Genomic DNA, 6,391 nt, shown 5'->3' with positions numbered 1-6,391 from the left:
CATTGGTTAGCAGATGTTAATGCGAGTGTAGCGAAATGCTTGTGCTTCTAGTTCCGACAATGCAGTAATAACCAACAAGTAATCTAACCTAACAATTCCACAACTACTACCTTATACACACACACAATGTAAAGGGATAAAGAATATGTACATAAAGATATATGAATGAGTGGTGGGTACAGAACGGCATGGCAAGATGCAAGTAGATGTATAGAGTACGGTATATACATATGAGATGAGTAACTGTTAGGGTATGTAAACATAAAGTGCATAGTTTAAAGTGGCTAGTGGTACATGTATTACATAGATGGCAAGATGCAGTAGATGATATAGAGTACAGTATATACATATGAGAGGGTAATGTAGGTATGTAAACATTATATTAAATGGCATTGCCATGTGTATGTGACTAATAAAATTTGATTTGATTTGATTTGATTTGATTTGGATAGCCTCTGTTAAGTCCGCTCTCGATCTGATGGGCAAGGCTGGAAAAAATCAGTTTATCTTTCTGGCCCGGTTCACCTATCTGACCAGAAATTTTAAACTCTTTGCGCCAGTATGAGCTGGGCTGTGCATTGGGTGAGAGCGGCACGCTCCCCTGAAGATTGGCATGGGGTTGGGGCTGACGCAGAGAATCACTGGCTTTGGCTGCAGTAATCTGCTCAGTTCCCACCCTTTGTTGTGGGGTTACAGTTCTCAGTTCCTCTATTCTGTGATGTGTTCCGGCTGTTTCAATATCATGGTCAGTTTGCCATGTTTTGTTATCTATGCCACTGATCATCTCTGTCATTTTGTCTTTAAGTAGCAACAATTCCGACATGTCGCCATCTTCTAACTCTGCAATTTCCTCTCTTTCAAGGAACATCATAATGTGAGTCATCAATGATATGCGGGATTTGTCTTTAACATCTCTTCTCTGTCCGCCTGATATGTCAGGAAATCACATATCTCTAGTAACTTGTCTTTAGTCAGGGTGCGCAATTCTCCTACTACCTCTTCCTGTAGTTCTTCCAAGGCGGTTGTCATGTTGGCAGAACAGGAGGAACTTTTACTGTGCAGGAGTTGACTCTGAATTAGATGGTCCTTACTGTCTCTGATGGTCGATCAATGGCCTCAGGTGACACGTACCTGAAAAAGGGTAGAAAGAATCACGAGAGCGTGATACGGAATGTTTACTCATTGAATGTTTAGTGCAATGAGAAAAAGACAGCGAATTCTCCGTGAACTTGAGTGGAGACCAGAGCAATCGATCTCAGGCTCATAGATTAAGAGCATTTAGTAGATCACAGATTAACACTTTTATCCACGACAACATAAAGTAATCAACATAACGTTTACACATTCCTCTCACAATTCGTACCCTTTGTATGCTTGACGGATTTTAACAGAATTATATAAATGTTATCAATCTATCAACTAATACTGAATGCATGATCTTCTTAACCTTAGATGTTTTAAGATCCTCACATACTATGAATTTACTAATACTTTTTAATGTATAACAGGCTATTAGTATTTCCTTTAACCTGTCACATTACCTGTCAATTTAAATCCTTCATAAATTGACTCAACAATGGCCTATCAACTTGAAACTTTTTAGGATCATCAAAGCCAACCATGATGAACCATGTTTGGCATTGATATTTTAAAACAAATAAGGAAATTATTAATAATTCACCTTTTTGGCTATATAACGCTAAAGCTTAAAATAATAATTAAAAATCTTCTTCTCATGGTCTAAAAGTCAGATTCACTCCAAATGTGGTCTTTGGATTCATCACAATAGTTCATAAAGAGTTTTAGAAAATAACGTTGATGCATTCAAAGATGGCCACACTTTACCAGTAGATGCATATTAGCACATACGCTAATATGCTAAAATAGGCAAAAAATACTTACAAAATCTTCTTCTCATGGACCGTAGAACCAAATTACACCATGTAGGTCAATGGTACATGTCTTATCTTAGTTTGAGACAAACTAAGGGATTGGTCAAAAGTTGTTGACAAATAAAATATTTTATAAGTGTTTTAAGTGTCCATTTAAACCACTGTAAATCCACTCCAAGCAAGACTATGCCAACTGTTTACTGGTACAAACATTATACTGAGCTATTCTTGTAGAGGTCTTTTCCCAGCTATAGCTGTTGCATTGTTTTATATGAGAGATTAACTGTTGTGAAACTCAGATTCATTGTTAGGTGTTAGAAATGTGAACAACATTCAAAACACTCTATCCTTTCAACAACGACTGTTGGAACTTTTGGACAAAACTAGTTTAGGAAAGCAAATGATGTCTTTGTTACCTGCCTCACTCTTGACAGATGTAGCCTACTGGAACAATATTATTGTAAAAAGTCAGGAACCTTCCCGCTAGCCATGATTGTCTGAGGTAATGGATGGACTGGACATGTCGAGAGATGAGTTCAGATTGGTCTGCCATGTAGAACGTTTCTGTCTAGAACATGAGCTGTTCAGTATATTTTTTTACTTTTTATTTTTTTATTTCACCTTTATTTAACCAGGTAGGCTAGTTGAGAACAAGTTTTCATTTACAACTGCGACCTGGCCAAGATAAAGCAAAGCAGTGCAACACAAACAACAACACATGGAATAAACAAGCGTACAGTCAATAACACAATAGAAAAAAAAGAAAGCCTATATACAGTATGTGCAAATGGTGTGAGGAGGTAAATAGGTAAATAGGCTATAGTAGCGAAGTAATTACAATTTAGCAAATTAACACTGGAGTGATAGATGAGCAAATGGTGATGTGCAAGTAGAAATACTGGTGTGCAAAAAAGCAGAAATGTAAATAAAAACAATATGGGGATAAGGTAGGTAGATTGGGTGGGCTATTTACAGATGGGCTATGTACAGCTGCAGTGATCGGTTAGCTGCTCAGATAGCTGATGTTTAAAGTTAGTGAGGGAAATATAAGTCTCCAGCTTCAGCAATTTTTGCAATTCGTTCCAGTCATTGGCAGCAGAGAACTGGAAGGAAAGGCGGCCAAAKGAGGTGTTGGCTTTGGGGATGGCCAGTGAAGTATACCTGCTGGAGCGCGTGCTACGGGTGGGTGTTGTTATCGTGACCAGTGAGCTGAGATAAGGCGGAGCTATACCTAGCAAAGACTAATAGATGACCTGGAGCCAGTGGGTCTGGCGACAAATATGTAGCGAGGGCCAGCCGACTAGAGCATACAGGTTGCAGTGGTGGGTGGTATAAGGGGCTTTGGTGACAAAACGGATGGCACTGTGATAGACTGCATCCAGTTTGCTGAGTAGAGTATTGGAAGCTATTTTGTAAATGACATCGCCAAAGTCGAGGATCGGTAGGATAGTCAGTTTTACGAGGGTATGTTTGGCGGCGTGAGTAAAGGATGCTTTGTTGCGAAATAGGAAGCCGATTCTAGATTTGATTTTGGATTGGAGATGTTTAATATGAGTCTGGAAGGAGAGTTTACAGTCTAGCCAGACACCTAAGTATTTGTAGTTGTCCACATATTCTAAGTCAGAACCGTCCAGAGCAGTGATGCTAGTCGGGCGGGTGCAGGCAGCGAATGGTTGAAGAGCATGCATTTGGTTTTACTAGCGTTTAAGAGCAGTTGCAGGCCACGGAAGGAGTGTTGTATGGCATTGAAGCTCGTTTGGAGGTTAGTCAACACAGTGTCCAAAGAAGGGCCAGATGTATACAGAATGGTGTCGTCTGCATAGAAGTGGATCAGGGAATCATCTGGAGCAAGAGCGACATCGTTGATATATACAGAGAAAAGAGTCGGCCCGAGAATTGAACCCTGTGGTACCCCCATAGAGACTGCCATAGGTCCGGACAACAGGCCCTCCRATTTGACACAACGAACTTTGTCTGAGAAGTAGATGGTGAACCAGGCGAGGCAGTCATTTGAGAAACCAAGGCTGTTGAGTCTGCCGATAAGAATGCGGTGATTGACAGAGTCAAAAGCCTTGGCCAGGTCAATGAAGACAGCTGCACAGTACTGTATTTTATCGATAGCGGTTATGATGTCGTTTAGDACCTTGAGCGTGGCTGAGGTGCGCCCGTGACCAGCTCGAAAACCAGATTGCACAGCGGAGAAGGTACGGTGGGATTTGAAATGGTCGGTGATTTGTTTATTAACTTGGCTTTCGAAGACTTTAGAAAGGCAGGGCAGGATGGATACAGGTCTATAACAGTTTGGGTCTAGAGTGTCACCCCCTTTGAAGAGGGGGATGACCGCGGCAGCTTTCCAATCTTTAGGGATCTCGGACGATACGAAAGAGAGGTTGAACAGACTAGTAATAGGGGTTGCAACAATGGTGGTGGATAATTTTAGAAAGAGAGGGTCCAGATTGTCTAGCCCAGCTGATTTGTACAGGTCCAGGTTTTGCAGCTCTTTCAGAACATCTGCTATCTGGATTTGGGTGAAGGAGAAGCTGGGGAGGCTTGGGCAAGTAGCTGCGGGGGGTGTGGAGCTGATGGCCGAGGATGGGGTAGCCAGGAGGAAAGCATGGCCAGCCGTAGAGAAATGCTTATTGAAATTCTCATGAAATTCATGTTTTAGTGCTGGTCGATGGCAGTCAGGTCTGGAGTGAACCAAGTGCTATATCTGTTCTTAGTTTTACATTTTTTGAAAGGTAAGCCTTTCTAACATGTTTTTTTTTAAGATACCATGAAGAACTGCAAAAGTTTTGCTAATCCTCTCCACTTTCTGGAGAACTGAGTTTTGAAATCAGTGGAATGCCAGTGGAAGCAGAATATGATAGCCAAGGAGATGGAGAAAGTCCAGGCATTTGATTGCAAATATGCGGAGGGAGTTGAAAAGAGAACGCACAGAAAGCTGTTGTATAAAACACCTGTTTCTGGATTATATCTTCAAATGAAGGGCAACCATTGCATCCGTGACAGAGAGGGAGARGCGTACATCCATGTATGCTTCTAATTTTGCAAGTTAATGCGTACTGTTAGCTAGCTAGCTAATGTTACCTGGCTGGCTGGTTCGCTTGCTAATTCTATGTGTATGATCTGAGTAGTAATATTATCCATATCTCAGAGTAATTTGCATTGCTAGTTATAGCCTAATGTTAGCTAGCTAACATTGAACCTAGTTGGTTAGCTTTAGCTACTTGTAGATTCATGCAGGGTAGTAATGTTATGAGATGGGATTATGGTTCATTATTTAGCTAGCTAGCTACATGTCTAAACAAAAGACTCCACTATGCATGTAACCATTTTACTGTACAGTTTACACCTTCTGTATCCTGTGCATGTGACAAATAAACTTTTATTTCATTATATATATTGTGTGTTTACCAGAGACGGTAATGTGAATAACAACATGACCTGCACCAAAGTCAAATTAGAATATAACGTTAGGCCAACGAGACAGTGTCCATGTTCTAAAATTCACCGGTAGAATGTCAAGCTTTTATTTCATCACAGTCACAACCGTAAGCTATTTTCTGTAATTCATTTGCCATTAACTTATAAATAATGATCTTGTTGTGAGTTTATTTTCCTTTAATAATGAACACAAACTTGCTAAAGTTAAGACGTCAGCTATGATATGGTCATTATTTGATCTGGCTAGCCTGCTAACGTAACGTTAGCTAGCCAACAAGCTAGCCAATACGTTGTTTAGAAAGTTGCTTTTAGTTGCCTGGTTTGCTAGGTTGATATATACTAAATCCATTTTGAAACAGATACACCAGTTATTCTATTTTGGACCACCAGGCTGCTGATGTCATGCAGCCTGTCATTTTTGTGTTTATACTTTTTCACAAGTTTTCATAAGTCATAAGTCACAAGTTTGATGTCGAACGACAATAGAATGTTCATGATGTCACTGTGACAACTGTACACAGAAATGTCGATAGAGGTAGCATAAACCAGCCTTTAGTCGTGAAATCTTTGGTTGTTTAGTACACTACTGTACGCACTCTGTTTAGCACATAGCCTCACATGTGAATGCTTAAAGAGATGGGTGGGGATATGGCTTAAGAGGGGGTTTTGTGCTTGATACTGTAGGCCTGTCTTACTGTCAGAGAAACACAGGAGAACCATTCAACATCCCACTAATCACACACCAAAGACATCCATGATAATATATGCTTTACATTGCGAACAGCAATTAAACTCTTTCTATTTCTAATAGAATGTAACCATTAACAAGCCAACCAGTGGGCAAAACTGACAATAAACTCATGCATCCTGGTGCACTGGACGTGAATACAAATTAGCACCAAGGACATCTATACTCTGTTAGGGAAGGCCAAATGAAGGCAATTCTGAACAGATGCACACGAGCGCGCGCACACACACAGACACACACAGAGAGAGGTATAGTGTTTTCTTTGGAGATTGCGTTACAGTGGGGCGAGGAGAGAGAGAGAGAG

The sequence above is a fragment of the Salvelinus sp. IW2-2015 genome, linkage group LG16 (assembly GCF_002910315.2).
Source record: "Salvelinus sp. IW2-2015 linkage group LG16, ASM291031v2, whole genome shotgun sequence".
Lineage (NCBI taxonomy): Eukaryota > Metazoa > Chordata > Actinopteri > Salmoniformes > Salmonidae > Salvelinus > Salvelinus sp. IW2-2015.
The sequence above is the reverse complement of the archived record's forward strand: the minus strand, read 5'-3'. Positions refer to the sequence as shown.